The sequence below is a fragment of the Chenopodium album genome, chromosome 2 (assembly GCF_948465745.1).
Source record: "Chenopodium album chromosome 2, dcCheAlbu1.1, whole genome shotgun sequence".
Taxonomy (NCBI): Eukaryota; Viridiplantae; Streptophyta; class Magnoliopsida; order Caryophyllales; family Amaranthaceae; genus Chenopodium; species Chenopodium album.
This window is the reverse complement of record NC_137835.1, coordinates 7,195,279-7,222,851: the sequence shown is the minus strand read 5'-3', so window position 1 is coordinate 7,222,851 and position 27,573 is coordinate 7,195,279. Positions and strand designations below refer to the sequence as shown.

The 27,573-nt window shown below is 32.4% G+C and overlaps 1 long non-coding RNA gene and 1 pseudogene across 4 annotated transcripts; both read right to left on the bottom strand.

The window, feature by feature from the left end:
* Positions 1–2,442: 2,442 nt before the first annotated feature.
* On the bottom strand, positions 2,443–6,865 carry LOC145594836 (uncharacterized). Of its 3 annotated transcripts, none has more exons than XR_014102877.1 (4): positions 6,536–6,865; positions 5,274–5,555; positions 4,801–5,010; positions 2,443–2,695 (listed from the first exon to the last, which is right to left on the bottom strand). It is a non-coding gene; the product is annotated as an uncharacterized LOC145594836 (long non-coding RNA). The 3 variants fall into 3 exon arrangements; XR_014102876.1 differs by having other exon boundaries at positions 5,391–5,555; XR_014102874.1 differs by having other exon boundaries at positions 4,801–5,555.
* Positions 6,866–15,260: 8,395 nt separating this feature from the next.
* LOC145581524 (axial regulator YABBY 5-like) lies at positions 15,261–19,287 on the bottom strand (annotated as a pseudogene). Its single transcript, XR_014099644.1, has 7 exons — positions 18,667–19,287; positions 18,210–18,380; positions 17,900–18,026; positions 16,558–16,606; positions 16,373–16,448; positions 15,808–15,893; positions 15,261–15,641 (listed from the first exon to the last, which is right to left on the bottom strand). The product of XR_014099644.1 is annotated as an axial regulator YABBY 5-like (transcript).
* Positions 19,288–27,573: the final 8,286 nt, after the last annotated feature.

Here is a 27,573-nt window from a genome sequence, read left to right as displayed (position 1 = left end):
CAACTTGAACCAGAGAATGACACGACTTGAAAATGGCCTGACCTGATTATAACCCGCAAGTTATTGACTTGAATCGAACCCGACTCAAACCCGAGAATGACCTGACCTGATTCTAACCCGCAAATTGACTTGAACCGAACCTAACTCGAACCCGAGAATACCCTAACCCGTTTTAACACGTGAAAACCCGAATTAAACACGACTTATTGTTCACCCGACCCGAATGTAACCCCGACCTAAACCCGACCCAAACCCGATAAGAAATATGACCCGATGTGACCCGACTCAAGCATGACCAAACCCGACCCGCATAGGTTATGGAATTAATCCGAATTGACCCGACCCGAGTTGACTCGACCCACACTTATCGACCCAAAACCCGACCCATTTACCCGAATTGACAGCTCTACCTGAAATCTCCAAAATTTCGCAAAAAACGTGGATATTAGCCTTCAATTTTGGAATTTTTTGACTTTTTTTCACCCGAAAATAAAAATTACCGAAATATTTACCATGGTCCCTAATATCCTCCGGGATTCCAATTGGCTGGGTGAAACCATCCAATTTGCCTTTAAACGACCAATTTACCGGTTTACAACTTGCACTGATATCATTAACTCAAGCCTACCACGAAAATTTATGAGAACATATATGATCATTTATGGTTCCAAACGGCATTATATGACCCCCGTGATGTTTTACCTAAAATCTCAATGCTTTTCGACACCGAGCACTGAAACATTCGAAATTTCTCAAAAAGCGTGGATATTAGCCTTTAAATTTGGAATTTTTTGTCTTTTTTTCACCCAGATATAAAAATTGCCAAAATGTTTACCATGGTCCCTAATACCCTCCGGGAGTCCAATTATTGGGTGGGTGAAACCATCCAATTTGCCTTTAGACGACCAATTTACCAGTTTACAATTTGCACCGATTTCATTAATTCAAGCCTACCACAAACATTTGTGACAAAAAATAATGATCATATATGGTTCCAAACGACATTATATGACCCCGATATGTTTTCCTTAGAATTTCAAGACTTTTCGACACCGGGCCCCGAAGACTACAAAAATTCTCAAAAAGCGTGGATATATCCTTCAATTTTTGAATTTTTTTCGCCCGGAAATAAAATTTGTCAAAATTTTTACCATGGTATCTAATACCCTCCGGGATTCCAATTGGTGTGGGTGGAACCATCCAATTTGCATTTAAACAGCCAATTTATCGGTTTACAACTTGCGCCGATTTCTTTAACTCAAGTCTATCACAAATATTTATGACAACATATAATGAACATAAATGGTTCCAAACGACATTATATTACCCCGAGATGTATCCCCTATAATCTAAAGGCTTTTCGACACCGGGACCTGAAACCTCCAAAATTTCTCAAAAAACGTGGATATTAACCTTCAATTTTGGAAGTTTTATTACTTTTTTTAGCCCAAAAATAAAATTTTCCGAAATATTTACATGGTCACTAATACCCTCCGGGAGTCCAATTGGGTGGGTGGAACCTTCCTATTTGCCTTTAAACGACCAATTTACCGGTTTACAACTTGCACCGATTTAATTAAGTCAAGCCTATTACGAACATATATGACAACATATAATGATCATATATAGTTCCAACTTCCAAATGGCATTATATGACCCCAAGATGCATGTATCCCATAAAATCTCAAAACTTTTTGACATCGGGCCTCGAAACATCCCAAATTTCTCAAAAAGCGTAGATTACAATTTTGGAATTTTTCGACTTTTTTTCGCCCAGAAATAAAAATTGCCGAAATGTTTACCACACCGTGGAAAAAACCTCATCCGTAACGGGCAAAAAGGGGCCATCCGTAACGGGCAGCGTCCGTTACGTATGCGACCATTACGGATGGCCATTGTTATTCGTAACGGGCACTGTCTGTTACGAATAATGAGTTGTCCGTTACGAATAACTCATTATTCGTAACGGGCATTTTAGATGTCCGTTACGAATAACCCCTTATTCGTAACTAACATTTAAAATGTCCGTTACGAATAACCCATTATTCGTAACAGACATTTTAAATGTTAGTTACGAATAAGGGGTTATTCGTAACGGACATCTGAAATGTCAGTTACGAATAAAATTTTTTTGTATTAAAATAAGTCCTTATTCGTAACGGGCACCTAAAACGCCCGTTACGAATAAGTGATTATTCGTAACTGACATCTTAAATGTCCGTTACGAATAGAGTTTTATTGTATATAATTTAACACTTATTTGTAACGGGCAACAAAAGTGCCCGTTACGAATAACTGGTTATTTGTAACTGACAATTTTGCTGCCCGTTACAAATAATTATTAAATTAAATTTTCATTTTATTTAATTTCGACAGCATTTATTTATATATAATTAATATATATTAATTAAAACCTGTTAAAATATACCTGTTCCTGTAAATAAGCAATTATACCGAACAATCTTTCGTAAAAATTAATACGACGTAATATAAAAACTGAAGTAGTAACACATTACAAATAAAAACTTGTATAAATTTATCCAACATATACAACAACACTAAAAATATTACGTTGTTCTACCTAAGCTAATAGTTATGCATTTAATAAATATTTACTTCTAAAGTATTGCGCCCATTGTTCTCGAACCACATTCAACTCGTCAACATCATACGGGGCGGTCCTTGGACAAAAATCCTATTGAAAAAAAAACATATGAAAGAGGTTACAAAATAAAAACAATCCATAATAAAAACAATCATTAGAATAAATGTGATGAACCAAATTATAGAAATAAAACTCATAATATAGAAACAAAACACATAACATCCTTAATTAACTTATATTTTGGTTTCTTTGAATTGAAATCACTGAAAAGTGACCATTTACTCACTTTTGGGAGCGTATAGAGCCAAAAAAGGCTTTAAAATTGCATAAGGGACTTCTATTTTTCCCATCTTTCATGTATTGGTTCAAATTAACACATTAAACACACAAATCCTTAATTAACTTATATTTTTGTTTCTATGAATTGAATCAATGAAAAGTGACCATTTACTCACTTTTGAGAGCGTATAGAGCCAAAAAGGCTTCAAAATTGCCTAAGGGACTTCTATCTTTCCCATCTTTCATGTATTGGTTCAAATTAACACAGTATAACACATAACATCCTTAATTAACTTATATTTTGGTTTCTTTGAATTGAAATCACTGAAAAGTGACCATTTACTCACTTTTGGGAGCGTATAGAGCCAAAAAGGCTTTAAAATTGCCTAAGGGACTTCTATCTTTCCCATCTTTCATGTATTGGTTCAAATTAACACAATAAAACACATAACATCCTTAATTAACTTATGATTTGGTTTCTATGAATTGAAATCAATGAAAAGTGACCATTTACTCACTTTTGGGAGCGTATAGAGCCAAAAAGACTTTAAAATTCCCTAAGGGACTTCTATCTTTCCCATCTTTCATGTATTGGTTCAAATTAACACAATATAACACATAACATCCTTAATTAACTTATATTTTGGTTTCTATGAATTGAAATCAATGAAAAGTGACCATTTACTCACTTTTGGGAGCGTATAGAGCCGAAAAGGCTTTAAAATAGCCTAAGGGACTTCTATCTTTCCCATCTTTCATGTATTGGTTCAAATTAACACAATAAAACACATAACATCCTTAATTAACTTATATTTTGGTTTCTATGAATTGAAATCAATGAAAAGTGACCATTTACTCACTTTTGAGTGCGTATAGAGCCAAAAAGGCTTCAAAATTGCCTAAGGGGAAAAAAGGTGCCCGTTACGAAATAAGTATTTATTTGTAACGGACACCTTACTTGCCCAATCAACAGAACTTCATAAAAGCAAGACTAAATTATAACCAACTTCAACCTCATATTAACATTGATGAGTCTGTCAATCTTTGACAATTTGTAAATTATAACTAACGTAATCTAATTGCTTAAATATAATTAACATGTGTCCAAATACCACTTTCAAAGATGAATAACATGAGTATATGTAAATGTATAGTTTATATCAACATAGTGTTCAAATGATCAAGCATTCATTCATTTTACCCACTAGATACATACCAAATCAGCAGTGGGAAAATTAAATATAAAGGGGAAAAAAAATAGGTGTTCTAAAACTCCTAAATACAGCCTTAATTAACATATATTTCTGAACAAGAAGTTGAACCACTCAGTTCACCAAAAATCCTCTTCATCAAGAAAAATGGTAACACGCATGCAAGGCATCAAGGGAATTGACTTTGGTAACACTTTCTCTATCTTAAGCTTTCTACTGATGTGATAAGTAGAAGCAAGAGGTAGATGGTGCATATAAACCATTATGTAGGTCAAATTTAGCCAAGCCCATTAAACAACTCAGGAAATGAGCAATAAACATAAAAAGGCCTGAAATGAACTGATCAGAACTGAAATTTCAGAAGTAATCGAAACTGATCGAAAATGATCGGAACTGATCAGAACTGAAATTTCAGAACTGATCAGAACTTATCAGAACTGATCGAAACTGAAATTTCAGAACTGATCGGAACTGATCAGAACTGAAATTTCAGAACTGATCAGTACTAAAATTTCAGAACTGATCAGAACTAAAATTTCAGAACTGATCAGAATTGATCGAAACTGATCAGAAAAGGCCTCAAATTTAACGAAGCCCATTAAACAACGCAGGAAATGAGCAATAAACAGAAAAGGCCTGATTAGAATTGATCAGCTCAAAAGTAATGAAAATAAAATATGCTTGGTTACTTAGAACAACACTTACAATAGCATTGGCTATTTGCTGGGTTTCGGCATTCTTCGGGTCTATAGCCCACGATCCATCTCCATGACGAGTTTGACGGGCCAAAATCCAAAAAAGAAACCGGTTTTTAAGCTTTTACAGAGATTCTTTCAGAAATTCTTCTATTCCAAAAGAATCCACTTTAACACCTTTTTGCTCCACACCTACAAGATAAGCTTTTTCAACAAGAACCTGACATTACAATATTAAGTATAATTAGTAAAGCTCGAATTCAAATTGCAAAATAACGAGAAGTTGGTGGTGGCAGTGGGGCCCCAGTACTTAGGAGCTGCCAAGTCGTATGACCTAGCTGCCTTTTCTTCTTTATCATACCCACTTGCATAAATTTTCTATAAGTTTGCTTATCTTATTAACATGCTTTGCCAGTTTTCACAACTTCATCCAATAATCTGGAATGAAGTAGTCAATGATAACACACTAATATAATAACTCACCTTAATAGACTGCAACATATGGAAAGCCGATCATCAAAAGTTCAGCGAACCATGTCAAAAAAAGGAAAACGGAATGTTAACATAGTTATTGGCCATTTTCTGTAAGATCATGCTCACCAGTGTAGTTGATACAGCTCCACAGATGAGAGTTCTAGGCGACTGAGAGAATCCTTTAAGGCTTTGACAAAACTTTCGCGTCCTAATCTCCATGGTAATGCAGCAAACTTAGTTGCAACTGCTACATCCATATTTGGATCCTTCTCTTTCCGCTCCTTAATAAATCTATCAAAGAACTTATTTTCATGAAATATCAAGATAGCAAACCAGAATCAACAGCTATACATTTCAGACTTCAGAGTTCAGATGAGCTAAATGCAAACAAAGTAAAATCATCAACTTATCTCAACTGTAATGACATTAAAGCTATACATATTACAAATCCACTATTATCAAATCAAGTATGGGACAATGAAGAGTTGATTATAATAAAACATCCAAATATACTCAAAAAAAAAAGTTGAAGCATATAATTATGCTAAAAGCAACACCATGCATGTTAACCAAATAATGTTGTAAGGTATATGAATCATTTATGAGTGCTCGAAACAAGATATGTTAATTGACAATTAGAACACATTGTCAAAAAGTCACAAACAAAATCTTGAAACCAGAATGAACATGTAATAATAATGCCTTAATCATGTTAAAGTTTACATTGAAGCCATTGTAATATTGTGGTTTTCGGGGATTAGATGAGTCACCCGGAACCCAACTCGATTTTTAAGAAATAACCCATTCCATTACTCAAACCCTTAATTTCACAAGCTGCAAAACAACAACTCAAATCTACTCAATTTCATTTTTCCACAAAATCCAACATAACACTTTTGACATTTTAATTTGTCATATTCAACCAAAAACAAAGAATATATGATATTAACTATAACGCCCTGTATCGTCACACTGCTTGTTGTTTAATCAAATTAAATCAACCAATTGAACACCAAATTAATCAATTCAACATTGAAACAATCAATAAAAACAACGAACAAATCAAATGAACATCAAATTACGAATTTAAAAAACAAGGATTCGATGAATTTTAGGCTTACATGTTGAATTTATACAGGCAAAGGAAGAGTATAACACAAATTAAACGAATTCAAATACTTTTCTTAACTGCAATTAAAGAAGATAAATTGCATTGAACTGAAACAAATTGGATTTAAAATTTAAATTAAGAAGGTGAGGAGAGAGAATACCTGGGTTCACAACTTTAAGTTACGTATGCTTCAACTGGAGAATTGTCATTGCTGATGTAGGGTTTCAGAGAAAAACAAGTATGTATTCGTATCCAAGTTCCATTCACTTGATTTGGTAACGCATCGACAACCCTAAGAATTGAAGGGGAACAAGCTAGAAGAAGTAAAGCGGGTTTATAAATAAATAGAAAGAGAAAACGGAGCTTGAGCTGATAACCGAGCTGCTTCAATGGAGTTGCGGGAGTGAGGACGGAGGACGACGGCCGAGCTGCTTCAATGGAGTTGCGGGAGTGAGGACGGAGGACGACGGCCCCATTGGAGAGAGAAAGGGCAAATAATATTTTGAGAGTGAGAAAGGGCAAATTAAAAATCAGGGTTTACTTTGAAACCTATTCGTAACGGGCAAGAGTCGCAAGACTTGTTGGTTACGACTAGTTGGTTATTCGTAACGGGCAAGATTTGTTGGTTACGACTAGTTGGTTATTCGTAACGGGCAAGACTTGTTGGTTACGACTAGTTGGTTATTCGTAACGGGCAAAATTTGTTGGTTACGACTAGTTGGTTATTCGTAACGGACATTGAATTTGCCCGTTACAAATAATGTAATTGTAACGGGAAATCATATGCCCGGCCCGTTACGAATAGCTTGTTACAAATAAGATTTTTTCCACTAGTGCCATGGTCCCTAATACCTCCCGGGAGTCCAATTGGGTGGGTGGAACCATCCAATTGGCCTTCGAACGACATTTTTATCGGTTTAAAACTTGCATTGATTTCATTAACTCAAGCCTACCACGAACATTTATGACAACAAATAATGATCATATATGAGTCCAAATGACATTATATGACCACGAGATGTATTCCCTAGAATTTCAACACTTTTAGACACCGGGCCCCGAAGATTCCAAAATTTCTCAAAATGCGTGGATATCATTAGTCTTCAATTTGGGAATTTTTTGAATTTTTTCACCCGTTATTTAAATTGGAGAAATGTTTACCATGATCCTTAATGTCATCCGGGAGTCCAATTGGATGGGTGAAACCATATAGCTTGCCATTAAACGGCCAATTTACCGGTTTACAACTTGCACCGATTTCATTAACTCAAGTCTATCACAGACGTTTATGACAGCATATAATGATCATACATGGTTGCAAACGGCATTATATGACCCCGAGATGTATTACCAAAAATCTAAAGGATTTTAGATATCAGGACCCGAAACCTCCAAAATTTCTCAAAAAACGTGGATATTAGCCTTCAATTTTAGAATTTTTTGACTTTTTTACGCCCGAAAATAAAAATTGCCAAAATGTTTACCATGATCCCTAATATCCTTCGTGAGTCCAATTGGGTGGGTGGAACCATCTAATTTGCCTTTAATCGACCAATATACCGGTTTACAACTTGCACTGATTTCATTAATTCAAGCCTACCACGAACATTTATGACAACAAATAATGATCATATATGGTTCCAAACGACATTCTAAGACCCCGAGATGTATCCCATTGAATTTCAAGACTTTTCGACACCGGGCCCCGAAACCTCCAAAATTTCTCAAAAAGCGTGGATATTAGCCTTCAATTTTGGAATTTTTTGACTTTTTTTCGCCCGGAATAAAAATTGCCGAAATGTTTACCATGGTCCCTAATAACTTCCAGGAGTCCAATTGGGTGTCTGGAACCATACAATTTGCTTTTAAACGGCCAATTTACCGGTTTACAACGGCCAATTTAATTAACTTGCACCAAACCCGACTTGAATCGAAATTGACCCAAACCCGTTTTAACCGGAATTTAACCCGACTTGTTACTAACCTGACCTGAATTCAACCCGACTCATTCCTCACCCGACCCGAATTTTACCTAACCTGTTACAAAACCTGACCCGAAATCAACCCGATCCGACTTGTTATTGACTTGACCCAAATTCAACTCGGCTTGTTATTGACCCGACCCGAATTTTACCAGACCTATTACTTACTCGACCCAAAATTTCAACCCGATCTGTAAGTAACCCAACTCGAAATTAACACGACTTTTTATTGACCCGACCTAAATTCAACCCAAATTGTTCCTGACCCGATTTCAAATCACCTTAAATGCAATTTAGACCACTTTATTATTGTTGATCAAAACATTTTGTCTAGGGAGACCAAGTCGGTCCAACACAGCAAAAGAAAGGAGCATCATCCTCAAATTTAAGAGTTAAATATAGTATATATTTGTTGTATGGTCAAAGGAGTAATTATCTTCCTAAATTACAGACTATAGTTCCCTAGTATATATATAGTCAAAGGAAATAATTAGCTTGATAAAATTATGTATTATAGTTAGTTGAACCCGAATATGACCTGACTTGAAAATGACACGACCTGATTGTAACCTGCAAATTATTAACTTGAACATAACCCGACTTGAATCCGAGAATGACCCGACTTGGAAATGACCCAACCTGATTATAACCCGCAAATTATTGACTTGAACCGAACCCTACTTGAACCCGAAAGTGACCCGACTTGAAAATGACCCGACCCGATTATAATCAGCAAATTATTGACTTGAACCGACCCGACTCAAACCTGAGAATGACCGACCTGATTCTAACCCGCAAATTATTGACTTGACCCTAACTAGAGAATTACCCTAACCCGTTTTAACTTGTTAAAACCCGAATTAAACTCGATCTATTGTTCACCCGACTCGAATATAACCCGACCTAAACCCTACCCAAACCCGATAAGAAGTATGACCCGGCGTGACCTAACTCAATCATAACCCAACCCAAACCCGACCCGCATAGGTTATGGAATTAATCCGAATTGACCTGACCCGAGTTGACCTGACCCACTTTTACCGACCCAAACCCGACCCGTTTACCTAAATTGACAGCTCTAGGTGCTTCCTATGGACCATAACACTCTGGGTGGCCACTTGGATTGTTGGAATTGTAGTATACCTTTATACTGTTTATGTATATGTCTCTTTTCATTGACTCAAGGTCGCCATGGACCTTTATGTGACCGATTAATGAAACAATAATTATGACTTCAAGATACAGTTCTATAGTCTTGAGATTTTTTTTACTTTGGATCCCAAAAGCTCCGAAAGTGGGTCTTATTTCACGTAATAGCCTTCAAATTGGCTTGCAAAGAATGTTTTTGGACCCGACAAGATTATGATTCTAGGTTATATCCGGAGTTCCAAGAAAGGCCTAAAGAGGCACCGGACCTTTAATTTTCAAAGTACAGAAAATAAATTAAAAATTAAAAATCATATCTTTAATGTTCTAAATACAAAAATACAAAAATTTACCCTAGCCTCCTCTCTCTGTTCTCTCTCCTAAACTTTAGCCTCCATTGTTAACTTTGAAGGGGCTTCCATCGGATTTCACCAGTGGAAAGCCTCAATCTTTATTTCTTTTACGTTTTCTTTGTTTTTTAGATTATAATAATGTCTCCCTCGAAAGAAAGGGTTTATCTCCTTCGAAAGACAAGGTTTTTTCGATCTCCTTCGAAAGACAAGGTTGTTTTATTTGTGTTTAATAGGGTCTAGTTGTGCGGGGCTTTAATTGATTATGGCTCGCATTCGGGTTACGAATTCAACACAAGAATTTTCTTCCTCACAAATTATGAAGCGGCGACGGATCCACTCAAAAAGTTATATGAGACAACGAATCGAGAATGTGCCGAAGTGTTATATCTATGTATTTGGATTCTTAGCTCTTCCCTGATTAATTCTTGTTTGATTTTGTTAAATCTGTCTTCATTATTATTAATTGTTAATTGTAGATGTCGTATGACTTTATTTAAAGAAATTAAATGTCCTTTGAGACTTCTTTCAAAAAAAAAAAAAAAATACAAATGGTTAAGTGAATGTGAACCCATTAAAGTTCGAAATAAAATGGTTCAATTTCAACAACGAGAAGAAACGGGATCAGAAGTTTGGGTCTAAGATTTTTTGGGCCATAGAAGGAGCTAGCCCTTATGTGAAGGCTCGCCACATACACATATTCTTAGGTGCACACTCATGCACCTAGAAATAGGTGTAACAATAGCACAATATGAACATTAGCTTTTCAAAAAGTGAACATTAGGTTTCTTCTCCTTTATTTTTCTCCTTCATTTTTTATTTTCTCTCTCCTCTGTTTTTTTTTTAATTTTTCCCCTTTTTTACACTTTTTTGATTGAATTTGTTTCTTACAACATGAAAGTAGTTATTAAGTATGAATTTTTGTGTGAATTTCGATTTTGTGCTTTAATTTCGATTGATTAAGGTATATATGAATCTTTGAATTCACAAATTATACTCTATTTTTTCTCCTTCCTTCTTTAATTCCTTTTTCCTCTGTTTTTTTTTCTATTTTTCTCGTTTTTTCTATTTAACGATTGAATATGTTACTTACAATATGAAATTGGTTGTTTATCTGATTTTTTGAATTCATATGAATTGAATTTTTTTTTTTTTAGCTTCGATCAATTTCATTTGTGTATGAATTTCATTTGATTTTCTGCATTTTTTTTTATCAATGAACATAATCACGCAAAATATGAACATATGCATAGGTTCCCTTAAATGTGAACATTAGCTTTTCAGAAAGTGAACATAAGCATAAAACATATGAACATATGCATTTCAGAAAGTAAACATAACAATTCAAAATATGAACGTAAGCAGTAGTTTCCTTAAAGTGAATATAACCATTTAAAAGGTGAACATATGCGTAAAAAATATGATCATATGCATTTAAGAGAGAGAAGATATGCATAAACAGACTTAATGAGAACAACAAATATTTACTATGAATATTTACATTATGAACATATAAAATATTATTATGAATAGGTTCCTTATGAATATAAGACATTTTATTATGAACATAAAAAAATTGAAGAAATAAAATAATATGGTTATGAAACATATGCATCATAATTCATAAGTATTAAAAATATGAACATATGCGTTCAAAATATGAACATATGCATTGGTTCATTTTGAATGCGTATGAACATAATTAAGCATTTCAAAAGGTGAATATATACATAAAAAATATGAACATATGGATTTAGAAAGTGAATATAAGCATTTCAGAAAGTTTACAAACGAATTCAAAATATGAACATAAGAATTCAAAATAGAAACATATGCATTTCGAAATGTGAACATAAAATATCCGTTTGATTTCACTAAATTTTTTGACAATTTCAATAATAAATTTCGAACAATATTCAAACAAAATTAAGTGATAATCATATAAATTCAAACAAAATTAAGTGAAATTTACATAAAATTGCCTTTTTGGGGAGGATCCTTTTGATTTTGCATCTCTTTCCTAATGTCCATTGATGTTTTTGCAGTTTTTTAGTGAAAGAATGAAATAGAGGAGAGAGAAAGTGAAAAAGAGGAGAGAGAAAATCATATAGAAGAAGAAGATTTTTGAGTTTGAAAATGACGTTACATTTATTGGGTGTGGGTGGGTGTATTGGGTGTAGGTGGGTGTATTGCATTTTCCATATTTTTAGTTTTAGGGCTTTTTTTAATTGGGTTGTGTGTAATTAGGCTTTTGGGCTATGTTGTTACACCTATTTAAGGTGGGTGCACCTCAGACTAATTGCGCATATATAAAAAATTTGTATTGGGCTCGCATAATCTGGGTGCAATGTAAATTTGGTCCCAGGGTATTTATCTGTTGGGCCGTCACTTTGTCACTGGATCATGTTTGGCAAGTTGTGTGTTATTCTCTCTTCATTTACGTTGGCCAACCTTTATCAAAGTAAAAGGTGATGCCCCAAACAAGCTTTTTGTAATTATTTAATCAATCTTAAATATTTGTCCTATATAAACTTTTTTTTGTTAATGCATATTTGAGCAATTATTACTAATCTACTCCAACATTAATAATTACACACATTGAATCGTTTTTTTCTTTAATAGGCACATTATTGAATCGAATTTAATTATATATTGATAAGTATTCATGATGAAACTACTTTTTTCTCTCAATTTTTCAAATGACACAAAAAAAAAAAAAAAAAAAAAAAAAAAAAAAAGAATACTTCTTGATTGTATACTTGTATTATTGAAGCAAGAAATTGCTTCTTTTTTTTTTTTTTTTTTTTTTGGATAGATGAGAGTTGAGAGTAGTGGTAAGCATCCAATGCAACCAAAAAAAAAAAAGTTTGCAAATGACTTTGGATGGACTTTATAGGTCATGTCAAATATATGGCTACTGTGCAGCCTATTATCAAAAGCTTCATATTGACCCCATCCAAAAAAACAAAGCTAGCCACACACACAATATCTTCAGGTAATCATGTAAAGTATCCTACTGATCTCCCTCCGCAAAATCATATTGTGGTATGATTAAAGTTTATTTAATATAGGAAATACGAAGTGCTTAATAATTTTTTTTCCTTTAGTTGCAATTTGTGAGATGGATTCTTGATCATATAATTTGTATAACTATACTTGACTATTCTATCTACATTAAAAAGAATTTATGTCTTAATTATAGTGGTATGATTAAAGTTTCCAATATGGACTTAAAAAACTACTAATATAAATTGGAGTACTATTTATGAATAGTGAGAATAGTGCATTTGTCTTTGCTCCCTGAGCACCTGCAGAACCAAATTCATTTTAACCATCTTTATCATCCCATCATTCTTTGTGAATGCCTTTTTCCTTTTCCACTTCTACTTTTAGGTCTTCCTGGCAAAAGACAATTTCTTTTTCAACAAACTTTGAAGCAAAATAAGATAATTATTGACTATGCAAACTATTTTATTGCTTTGTATTTGTTAATGGTAGGCAAATGTCATTTAGAAAAATATAATTGATTTCTCTCTTATTAGCATTTGCCATGTTTTCATTGACGAGCTTTCATTTTTAAATACAATCATTAACAAATGTTTTTTTGCTCCCGACAATAAGATCTAATATGTGTATTAATACGCCTAAAAAAAGCTAAGAACTATTTAACGTTACAATTCGAATTATATGAAGTATAATTACATTTTTTGTTATAATTCAAATGCGAGATATTGATCAAGGTCTTACAATTGATATTTGCATATATATATTCATAAAGTAAATTAATAATTAGGGTTTGGTAGTTTCTTAGTGTTTTTAATCTAAATCTGAATGAGCAACAATTGTTCGTCACCTTGTTGGTTAAATTAAAGCTCTTATAACCGTTCAAAAAAAAAAAAAAAAAAAAAAAAAATTAAAGCTCTTATAATAATGGAAACCTAATTGTTTGTAAGATGGAACAATGCAATATTCGATTTAGAACGTCATTAGGCTAATTTCATTATTCTCCTCCTGGATGAATGTGAGTGTAAGCCCTTTGAAAAGATTAACTTCATTAAAGTTGCAGGTGTACATCATGGCTTATCTATCAGCCTTGAAAAGGAGGATTTGATCTGATAAGATTGCATTAGAGTTAGAACCCTAATAGGCACACAGTAGGAGGTAGGACTACCAATAAGGATTGTTGAGACATCTTTAATTAGGATGTCCTTGTAGAAAAGGGATCATATCACATTACCACATTATCACATTTGAATATATATATAGGAGTAAAGGGAATAGCCCACATATATATGAATTTCCCCTTTTTTTTTTTTTTTTTTTTTTTTTTTTTTTTTTTAATAATATAGTCATGGATTAAGAAATAAGATATCCGAATAATAGTTTTATATACTAGCTCACTTCATTCCATTATTGTTCTTTACTTCTTTTGATTAGGATTCTTGTAAAAGACCAAAATAAAAAGAAGTAAACATAGCTAGGAATTGAAGATTAATATATAGAGTCATATTCATGTGTTCCATTAGCAAGGATACCTTATATATTAGGTTGATCACTTTAACCTACATGTGGTTAAATTAATTTCTTTTCGAAATTTTAGCATCGATCAGTTGTAACATGTACAAATTTTAAATAATGCTCTCGAGAGCATCATACTCTACACTTCCCAATTTGATCTAGCAAAAACATTATACAAACAAAAATAAATAACTAACACGGCGATATACAGTAAATAACATGTTGTTGAATCTAAAATGATAGTAGTATATTGTTATAAACAAAAAATTCACACTGTTGTTGACAAATTATAATGAGTTCAGTTATGTTCAGATAAGCTTTGATAAGTTATGTTCAGATAAGCTTTGATAAGTTAAGTTCAAATTAGTGAAAATCAGGCGAATGAACACACCCATATTGTACTTGCAATTAGTTAATTTCAAGAAACATATATAGTTAAAATTTGTGTTATTTTATGTTCATATAACTCGTTTCATTTTTCCTTTGCATTGTTAGTTTCAAATGTTTGTTATTTATTTTGGTTCAACACATGTTAAGTTCTTTGATATTCAAGATGACAAAAAGAATGGAACGTACATATGCACGTAATGTGTGGTGTTTATTAGTTGACAAAATTGATTTTTATATACAAAGTATACACCAATTTCTCGTATAAGCTAGCAAAACACACAAGCTAGTTCAAGTACAAACCAACATGCATCTATTTCAAACACCCTAAACCAACTACCACGTACAATTACTTTCCTAATTATGTATCAATTCTTATTAAGGAAGGTTGTTTTTGTACTAGCAAATGTTTTTGATTAATTGATACCCTTTCAATCACACCACAACCTCTACATACATTATTGTAGCGTGAATCATTAAACAATAATATGATATTAACAAGTACAACGAACAAATAATTCATGGAATTAAAGAGTAGTAGGTCAATTTTAATAAAGCAAAGGTGTACTATTATACAACATCAAACAGATTTCATTGAATATTACTGGTGGGTTATGAAGATATCACAAAAGCTGAGAGAGCTTAATAATAAGCCAATCATCTGGATCGGATATCAAAATTAATAACCCACCTAATTACATTCATTAACGACAGCGATGGCGACTCTTATGAAGAACATACAGAAGAAGTAGCCTATCTAGCTACAGAAATTAAAATGCATAATCAGCATATATAAGTTTTGGTTTTAATAAGGAGAGACGACGCCAACTTTAGCTTCAGCAGCGAAAAATCCACTCCTTAGGCGGATATCTTCTCCAGCTTCCTACTTCCATTAACAACATAAATACCCAAAGTTTCAGTTGAAAAAGAAAATGCTTCATAAATGAGATAAAAGAGTCTAGAAAATAATTTTTTTTTTTTTAAATGTGGTTTTTTTTTTTTTTTTTTTTGCCCTAAAAATGAGAATGATGACTGGAATGAAGAATTACCTGGGGATGGTGAGGGCGCATGTTACTTGTCCTTTTCACCGTCGTTCCGGCATCAACCCAAAATGGATGTGGGGAAAGTGGGCCCACTGTTTGATTTAACATATTTAGAATATTTTTTTCAGCCATTTATTTTTCAAAAAAAATTTACTCATACATACAGTAAACTGTCATGAAACCCTAACATTTGACTTTGGAACTTAAACCATTAAGTAGATGCTAGTAATGATCCAGCATTTTTGATTTGGCAATTAAAGTCACAGGGTTGGTTCTGAAAATTCGTTATCAAATCTCATTTACATCATTTATTTCATTTACTATCTAGCATGTAACTGAAGCCAAAAAGGGGTTATACTGTATTAGTTTCATCACAGAATTAAGTTGTATATGTATAAAGGAATTAGGATCCAATAAGACTAGCTAGCAAAATTGATAACCATAAAAATCTATGAAACTAGGGAACTTTTTTCACAAATTACAGCAGAAAATGAATACAATGCTTGAAACATGTTATACTAAGCCAAGAGCAACATAGATGATTAGTGAAGAGTACAATAAGTAAACTTACATTCTTGGCAGCAGCACTGAAAGCCTCTCTATGAGAAATATCAGGATTTTCGGCCTTAATACGCTGGATTTCCTCTCTGCACATATGAAGCACAATTCATTTTGAGGTTGCAGACATACACATATTTAATCGAAAACCAAATTACTCATATAAAAGCGTTAAATTGAAAGAGAACGATTACTCACTTGATGAATCGGTTGTAAGCTGAAGGCACTCTTTGTCTTTTTTCCGGTGCTGTTGTAAACCAAATGCAAATTTTAGCAAAAAATATTTACTAACTTTTTTTTATCCAATCAATAAGTTTATATATGAATAGTAATAGAAACACTTTAAATATGACAAAATAGTTAACCCAAAAGAAGAATTAATAATTTCTAGAGTTCAAACATATGGATATTTTCTTAATATGTTATATGCATAACTTGTTTAAATTATAAAAGTTGTTAATAATAACAAATCATGCATAATTTTCAATATACACTGTATTGACACCTTTAGAAAATCTATTTTTTTTTTTTTAAAAACAATTTTCCTATAAACTTCCTAAACGTATAAAAATATTGTAAAACTAACTTTTTGATATTAATTTTATGCAATGATGATTTTACAGACACATACAACTGTACAAGTGAATGATTAATACTTTACCCTAAACTTCCGGATGACAATGATAGTAATATCTCTTTCATTCACTCACTGATCGACATATAAAGACAAAAACACAAAAACAATATCATCTTTATAACCTGTCCATGGTTTATTGGTTAAAGAAGGTATTAATTACAGTATTATCCTTTTCTATCATGTTAACTCATTTGTTATGAACCTCAAACAAACCCCTCTATCATCTCTAAAAGAAACATCCATGTTTCTTTGCTCTTTCATATGTCTTCTTCATTTGATCCGATCAATATGAACAAACTAATAATTGACATGTGCCCTAACCAATTCATTTATTGAAGCAATCAATTAAGAATTCCGATTTTGAAAAAAAAAAAAGAAAAAAAAAAAAGACTTCACTATGTAAATAAAAATAGATTAAACGTTTGTACCTTGCCTAGACTTTTCACACATTTCACTACCGAGTACAATTTAAGATAAGAAAAATTCAATACTCCTTAAAAATAAAAAAATAAATAAATAAAATTGTGACTTATATATATTGCATATCAGCGGCCACTAGCTAGTGTATAGTAGTTTGTGACTTAAATATATATATAAATTTTATGTGTAGAAATGAAATTGACCAAAAACAAGTTCGTTGTTGCTTTAAATTTTAAAAAATTTGATTAAGTAGCAATAGCTAGGCCAAAGTAGAGAGTAAGAAAGTCTTGATCCAGTGCTGAAACAAATACTGAATCAATGACAAAGTTGCTGCAAAAAGTTGACATAGGCATTAAAGGAACATCCCTCCATATCCCCAGGCCACCCCCCTTTTCTCAGCTCCTCCTTAAACAAATTTCAATTAATTAATTAATTAACTAACATGGAGTATGTACTGCTTGAGAGGTGAGATAGATGAATTACGTCTGTTAGTGGTAGGAGCCCTCTGAAGCTCGTTTGGACCGCCTCGGCTTGATGATGGATTCATGTAGCTAGATGCACCATTTGCTTGTGTTAGTGAGAAATTTGGTGCTTGATTTGGCATCTCCCCCTATAATAATAATAATCAATGAAGAATTAGAATCTTGTTATTATGCTTGAATATGATCATTTAACTTAAACCAATTAAATCAGGTTATATTCAATTAACAGATATACTAGTATAAAAAAATTGTGGGCTTTCTGAATTGCTAAAAATGGAAACCCTAGCTAATAAATTGAATAGTAGTAATACCAGACGATAATGGGAGTTGGGAGAGTAGTAGTTATGATGATGAGGCAAGTGATACTGACTAGCCGGCGGCGGCTGAAGAAGTAGAGATCGTGTGTTCACCGGCAGGAGATGCGTGCAGTGCCCACATCGAACCGTCACCGTCTTGTACAAGCTGCTTGATGGCACACTTACCTGTCCAAATTATTACATTATATTTTTTTCCAATAGTCAGTTTTCATAAATTAAAACCCTAAAATGAAATCATATACCTACAACAATAACGAAGATAGAAGTAGATTAGGGATAGTTACAACAATAACAACCAATTAATCAAGTAATAAACCGGAGCACGAACACTAGCAATAAGTATCCCGGTATTAATCATATATATATCAAGTAGATATTGAGGTGATGAAGGAATAAATAATAAAGTGGAAGTGAGAAGAGAATGATGAAAAGAGCGAGAAAGAAAGAATACCGCAAGGACGGTCTCACAGCGAGTGCATTGGAGATAACAGAGTTGCTCAGAAGGTTGGAAGTGGTCCAATGACAAGCTTGTTGTTGTTGAAGAGGCGGCAATATTAGAGCTTGACATTTCCTTGGATAGATCTCTTTCTTTTTAAATTGATTTGAAATTTGATCAATCCTTTGATTTTCTCAGATTTGATTTGATTTGATTTGATGGCTTTGACAGATGAAACCCCAACACCTTGGATCCTTTCTATTTATTAATTTCCTTTTTCTTTTCAGCTTATTATTACAGTACTACCAGTACTGTTTTTCAGCTTTGTGTTTGTTTTAATTTTCTTCTCAGAATCAAACACAGGTGATCTGAGTGGGAAGAGAGAGAAGTATGTAGATACTAGATAGTGGGTATTCAAGGGCTGTTCTTGATCTACTACTTAATTATAAGAGAGAGAAGTAGATACTTGCTTATCTCTCCTTCATTTTCATTCATCCCTATTCTCTAATTTGTTCCTTTATGTTTCCTTTTATAACCCATTTCCCACTACTTGTATATCATCTTAATGCATGTCATGTCTACCACTATACATGTCATGTACTTTGATTCATTTCTTAAACGTACGTTATATGTATGTGGTGTGCACCTCATTCTATCTAACATTATACGTGTCATGTAAATTAAATTAAACCTCTTTTTTTTACTTATATATGTATGCTTTATTCTATCTAATGTTATGTATGTGACAAACAATTCATTCAGCCTAAAGCTATGTATGTGATGTACAACTCATTTTGTGCAACATTATTTATCCCTCATTTTTTTCCTAAAATTATTATATATACACTTCATTCAGCCTAAACCTATGATGTACACTTCACTCTGTCTAACATTGTGTATGTGATGTACACTTCATTCCATCTAAGATTGTGTATGCGATGTACTCTTCAGATGTACACTTCATTTCGTCTCTTGTTATGTATGTGATGTACACTTCATTCTGTATAAAGCTATGAATGTAATGTACACTTCATTCAGTCAAAGATTGTGTATGTGATTGAACACGTAATTTTAATTAGTCTAAACATTATGTATGTGACGTATTATTCACTTGTCCAGTACGGAGTATGTGATATTGTGATGTATTCTTCCATTGTGTTCATTAACATTATGTATATCGCTTGGCCCTGGTGTATACTACTTCATTCATTCGGTCTAATGTTATGCATATGGTGTATACTTCAGTTTATCTAACATTATGTATGCGAGATACTTCACTCAATCTCACTATAAAATGACCTCTACGTTTTTGGACTACTATCCGATTGATCCGAAATTTAATGCATGATTTGTAACAATTGTTTTAACAGTACCTTTTACTCATTTATATTAGTGTTAGTGATGTGGCTATAACTGATGTGCTAGTTGCTTATAGTCAGAGAAGACACTTATTATGGTTTTATGGACAATAGTAATGACATATACGATCTTCTACTTTCCTTTGTATGCCAAAATTTCTAGCGAATCCTTAATGCCATTATATAAATTGTCCTAACTCATTAATTAACAATATTGATTTTTTAACACAATCATTGTTCTGCATAATATCTTTGAATCCAATCATAACTAGTGCATGCTATTCAGAATACATGATAACCTTAACATTCCAAATAGTCTTATGCCTAACTAAAGGGATAACTGACAAAAAAAAAAAAATGTTGTCATTTCAAATTAAATTGTGTATATATCTTGAGGCGTCACTCTTTTAACCTTATAAAATAAGTAACAATCCAATATATAAGTGCAAATGGGTTCAATTCATTCAATTCTAATAAGCTATAAGGTGCAATTAGGTCGATCTAATAAGATCCAATCAGCTAGGTTCAATAAGGTTCAACCATGTCTAATAACTTCTGATAAGTTCATTAGACGTCAACTGAAGAGAACGCACAATTAAGAAATTGGGAAATGGTGAGAAATTAGACAAGAACATAAGAAAAAAGTGAAGATTGGAAGAGAAGACACTGCATGATTACATGGGATCCCTAAACAACAGAAGAAGGATGGGATAGAGAGTATGTGAAAACATGTATGTATGTATCTAGGGATTGTAACAAGCAAGTAAGAAGTTGGATCCATAGAAGTATGTGAAGGTTAGAGCGGTATTCCCAAAGTATCCAAGTATAGTAGTCATAGATTATAGAATAGCATGTATTTGTGTGAATTGAGAGATGAAGAAAATGAAGAAGAAGCAGAAGCGGCAGATATGGGAGAAGACTTAGAAAGTGACATTTGCATAATGTTTTCATCATTCACTTGTTGCTTTCATACTTATTAATTAGGGGCTACCACCCCACCTTACTTTTATTTGCTTCTTCAATTCTATGTGGTTCTTATTTTCTTCTCCCTTTTTTATTTTTTGTCCTTTATTTATTAATTTATTAATCTTAGGGATGATAAAACAATATATGGCTCTTTTTTTCAATAGGTCAACCCGCTGTAATTTCTATAATATGGGCAAGTTTACACTATTACTTTAATACCTTACCTGACGACTTGTAAAGTAGTAACACTATAGCTCCAAACTTCAAACAATTAATTAGCCTTACCACTTTCTTTTGATTTCATTGGTATGTAGGATTGTATATTATTTGTAGATAGTTACATTAGTCAAGAAACACCTAAGTTGATAAATATCGAGGGAGAGGCCTCTTACATGCGCAGTAGTTGCTCGATGTGGTAACAATATAATGGAGAAAAGACTAACATCTAATAAACGATTAACAAATCATTGAAGAAATAATCAAATATTATTTACTTGGCAGATATAGATATTAGTTGCAGATGTGGTAACAATGGAACTTCTCGTAATCTTAAATTGGTCCTATATGCTATGTATATATAGCAAGGTTTCATTAAGTTTTGTATAGTATATAATGTTTTGTATAACCATTTGAAAAATATCAAGCAAGTAGAGAAGAAACCACCAAATCCATAAAGTTACTAATCAATTCATAACCATTAATAAGCAATATCAATACATCACATTCCCTCGCAAGACTTATTTGTCTTGGGATTACATTCACATGCCTTATCCTCTCAAGAGACATAAATGTATTGGATCCGAATATCCCATCTGATTTTAATAGACTCGATTGTATTTTCAATATTTTGGATCATGGAAAACATGATTAATTTTATATCATGAACGATCCATAATCAATTATTGGAATAATAAAACAAATTGAGGAACAAAAACCTTATAGTTATTGGAGTTTTAATGTTCTTTTAACAAATTTTTTTTTTTTTTTTTAAAAGTCTGATTATAAGACAGTCAATTTGAGGAAAACTATAACAATTTTTATGGTAACTCTTTTAAGGTAACAATTTGTAATGAGTTTGATTGTATTTTGATGTGTAAATTCTAATGCATACATGCTATGCGGGCTGATTGGTTTTTTTTTTTTTTTTTTTTTTTTTTTTTTTTTTTTTTTTTTTTTTTTTTTTTTAACAAAAGGGATGATATGATTAATCTAATATATTATAAGTATTTTTTAAGGATAAAATTTATGTTAGAAAATAGTAATTTTTGTAATATAAGGGTAACTTTAAATAGTTTTAGGTTAATAAGGGTATGTACTCTTCTGATTTACTAAACTGAGTTGAACTGATGAATAGAACTGAACTAAAATTAAGCTAAAGAGGACCCTAACTTTAACCTGTTTTACAATAACTTAAGCTCCGTTCGATTTGATGTAAAATCTTTTCAATGAAAATTTAGTTTTCAAGGAAAACACATTAATAAGATAGCTTTCCTTTGTTTGGTTCTTACAAGAAAAGTTAAAGAGAAGACAAATATAGGAGTGAAACATGGGGATGAATTAGAGAAAAGTAAATAGAAACTATGGTTTCCCTTGTTTTGTAAAAAAATATGTTTTCTACCATCCATGATGCTAATTTACACCTTTCACAATTGAAACAAAGGAAAATGAAGAATAATGAAAAAATCATTTCAATGAAAATATTGTAAATTAAATCCAGGGCTTTAACGAAAGTCCGACTTAATCAAGAATTTGTGTTTTGAAAATTTGATTAGGAAAGACAAAGTAAATACTACCTAAGATAATGAGTACTCATATGCTTAAATAGTCAAATGAATTTGAACTCTCACATTTCTTATTCCACTTCAGGGCTATCCGATATACACATAAAAATTACACCTCATAACGAATATACTCGTACGATTTAATGGTGTACGGTGAATTTTATAAAAAAGAAAGAAAGAAAAACGTACGAGTGGTAATTAATTAGTTGGATGAGAAAGCGTTTGATGCGGAAGCAAAAACCCGCGGATAAAAAGCCTACATTCATTCATTTTAAACCTCCGGATCCGTCTCCGCCTCATCTGGGCTATACAATCATACATTATACAGTAAACAGTACTCGTATTTAATTTAATAATCTTAGGATATTATGTGTGTTTTTTTTTTCCTTTTAATTTTACTTTTTACGATTTGACCACTCAATCACTCTCTACTTTTGCATGCAGATGTGAATTTAATTCAGTAAAGCCAAATATCTGCCTTCCTGTCTCAGTTTTGTCCTATTAATTCTTTTCTACCACTATACTACTCTTTTATCCATAAATAAAAATTAAGATTATTTATAAACATTCTCATAAATCTAATTGGTAATGGAGTATTATAAGGCAAGAAAGAAAGATTTGCACATGACATTTATTAGTCAAAAGAAGACAGACGACAAGGTACGTACCTTGAGAACTATAAGGAAATAAGTGATTAGATGGAGAATGACAAAAAGTGTATGTTACATAACTACGTAATTATGTTGACCTAAGTTAGGATATACGTACGTTGAGATATGGAAACAAATGCCAACACTTTTGGAAAAGTATTGGAGGATTTTGTATTATGTGTAAGTGTATGTAAAAGATTTGGTTTAATTTGAGTCATTTCCTCTCAAGTCTTAACCATAATCTCGAATATTTAGGCTAACTCGGAGTAAAAGTAATGACATAGAGTACCATTTGTTGCATTATTTCGTGATTCCAAACACCAAGTAGGTCTTTTGGGACCCTTTTCGGAAATCCTTAGAAACACCTCAATGCACAAAATAACACCAAAATGTTCTTTAATTTATAGGCCAAACTTGGAGGCTAATACACGAAATAACACCAATTTTAGACGTTTTAATTAGGACCTGATGTCATAAACTTTCAAAATTGTGGGGATGCATCTCGGGATCATATGACATTGCTTGGAACCATATATAACCAATAGTTGATCACTTAAAGGTTTTTGATGACCTTAAGTTAATGAAAGGATCGCGAAAATGTACATGTAAATGACTAAATTGACAATTCCTACTACCAAATGACCTTCCGGGATGTCGTGGGATCCAATGGAAAGTAGCGACTGAGTTATTGTACAATTATTGTAGAGACGTCGTCTTAAATTATATAAGAAGTCTATTGGACGGAAATTTGAATCGGTTAGTACAATTATATAATTTAGAATTTTAAAATGAAATCGAAAGACATAATAATTACTCCGTAAGAAGTTGATATGATAGCAGAGATGCATTGTGTATGTTAACTTGTATGGGTACGATGTATATATATTGAACAATAATTAGTCTGATCCTATAAGTCTCACAATCTTTATCTTTCAAATACAAGTGAATATAGATTCCAAACCGTATATAAGATAGAATTTCTTTCCCTACGATATTGAAAGAAAAAAAAATATCATTGTAGAAAACTCCTACATGAATCGTCTAATTCGTCTCAAAATTAGATGGAAGTAGCTAGTTAACCACTAACTCACTAAGGCTCTTACACATTGGTTTTTAATCCGTCCCACACGAGCAGAACCAAAAGACTTTTGGTAGTAATGTAAAGTCGTAAACTCATAACTATGTAATATAACCACTTTTTTTTTTACCCTAAGCCTTCATCTGAAAGCGCATGTTTGTACATTATCTGGCGCCCCACTTAAAAATCATCTAGAGGCATGGCTTATCACACCCTCCACTTGACCATAGTATAGCCAAACTAATTATATTTTGAGTCAATTTTAATCGTTTTCCTTGAATGCTGTCAACAAGTGGTCCTCTTATCTACTTTATTAGGACAATGTGGGACATTTAAAACATTAGATGGATTTTATTTCTGTGCTGTCTAACCCATGCCAAATTTAATGTTGTGAAAAGTTACAAACAAGACTAGCAAACCATTTTTTTTTCAACCCCAATTTTCAAGGAACACCCAACATATATATAGACAAACACGAATGAACCACCAATGCTAGCCATCTCCCTCTAGCTATATGCTACGTGAATGATTAATTTGAAACAAAAGCTTCTTCAATTCAATTCACCCTCTAGGGGCAATTATATTGAGATTTTGGAGTATATATTTATAGCAATGAATCAGAGTGACTCAAGGAATAGGTATTGACAAAAAAGGAAAACGATTTAATTTAACAGATTGATATCTATTAATTAATGTGAGTTTTATGAAGTAACATCTAACTACTCACTAATCTTCATCGTGTTTGAATGGTTATAGTTCCTTGATTGGTACATATATATAGCTTAAAGGTCTATTCTTTTACGTTGAAATTCAGTTCAGCTCAGTTCAGTTCGGTTCAGTTCATTTCAGCTCCTAATTTTCTTCTCTTATAAAATATTCATTTCGGTTCAGTTCAGTTCAGCTCAATTCAGTTCAGTTCAGTCAATGAGAACATGCCCTAAATATAATTTAATTTTTAAATTTATCTCTATTTTGTTTTATTTTTATGGTGGTACAATGTACTATGCTATATCTACGTGGTAGAAAATAAATTAAATGAGGTTATTAATCTAAGCATAATGTTACTTCTACTTGTTAAACATATTATTTGAGGATTGAGATTAACCAATCCTAATCTTAGGAGCTTTTTAATTATTTTAATTCAATTTTTACTACTTGTATTGAACTATTTTTTTTTGGTGTTCCACTTAGTTCACTCTTTGGGATAATCTGAATTCGAGGTTTAATTATGGAGTGTTAGTTTCCAGTCCCCTCTCAATTGTTGTTGCGGGGGATTGAACACACATTTCTCTCTACCAAGTGCAGTCCCAATCACCATTGCACTAACTACCAATTGGTTAATTCAATTTTTACTACTCGTATTATTATTATTTTTGTTTGGGTAAGGGCTAAGGAGGCACGAAAAAAACATGCATACCGTCTCATTTAAAAACTAATAATGCAATGTTGTCTATCAGATTTTGTTGAGAACTTCAACTTCACAGTTTATGGTTTTAGCAAACCCAACTAATAAGATAGGTATATATTCTGACAACCTATGAAATTTTGGAATTGTTTGGCTTTTGGAGAACATAGATGTGAAAGTTTTGATCTTTACATTAGCTTCTTTTATTAGCTTATTACAGAATACAAATCTGTCATTTTTGGAGAATTTGGTGCAATTAAAATTGTGAATTGATTCCAAAGTGCAATCAAACAATTACGTTACTGGAGTTTATTTGATCAATATGAATCATATGCCACACCTTTCTCAGTCCTTACATACCTTGATTATTCTTCCACTCAACATGTCGTCAACTTAAATCGAATTCACTTACTCGATTCCATGATCTCCACATTAAAGAGGAGAAAAGAGATTTTCATTTTGATACCTTGAAATTTAACCTATATGATGATCAAATTGTTGCACAAATAGGAATTTCATATATGTTTTTGTCTTATTATGTACCAAGTATATGTTGTGCTGTCTTCTGCTAATAAAAGTACCATTTTTTTTACTATGTATCAATTAATAAGTTTAAATGAATTCTTACATGTACAAGTACAAGATGATCTCTCTGATCAATAAAATCCTAAGGCTTTGATACCATATGAAAGTTCAATAATAAAGATTTATTACTCTTGTACGGTTCCTAGTGTTGTATGTATATACGAAATAATTTTGGATTTACACACCTATATTATATGTGGGTAAGTATATATATATACTTTATTATTTTATATTTCAAATACATATATTAAGCAGTAAATTCAATTACTAATTATATTTATTTATTTTACAAAAGTGATAACTTGTTCGGAACTTTCTGACATATAGAGTAAGACTCTATTTTTTTGAGCTTCTGAGTAGAGTATAGTAGTTTTTAGCAAAGCAGAGCATACCATTTCAGCTCAAAAGAACAAGGCCTAATACTAATTTACATACACACTACTAGCTAGTCAAAACTAGTAATTAAAAGGAGTGCTTTTAAACTTATGACAAAACTAGTAGTATTAAGTATTATACTAGGTATCCCTAATGTTCCTCTTATAGGGAGCTAAATATGAAGGGTAAAATGACATAAATCATAGGGATTATAAAACCAAGTATAAAGTAGTAACACTAATACATCTTTTTAATAATGAAAGCGACTCCAAATAAAGCTTAATTTGGTGACAGTACAAAATATTGATCAATGAACAGAAGCATGCAATGCATGTATGCATGCATACCTAGCTACAGCCTAAAAATTGTCTTGGCATAAGTAGGTCTAAATTAACATATGCATCCTTCTTTAACAGTGCATAGATTTATCAGAGAATCTTAACTTAAATTAATTAGCCTTTTTCAGTTTTGGCTTTTTCTCTAGTTTGACTTGTTATATTCATACTTTGGATATTACGAGTAATATTAGCTACGTTTGTACCACTTTGTTTGTTTGACTATGTGACTACTGCCTTTTCTATGTATTCTCGATACCTAATCTAAATTTTACTCGATCGTATTAGCGGTGGAATTCTGGTACTTAGTGTGTGTACTATTAGTTGTTGTCACGATCAATTTTTTGATTGGACTCACTCCTTATGGTTATGACAGAGGATGGGCATGC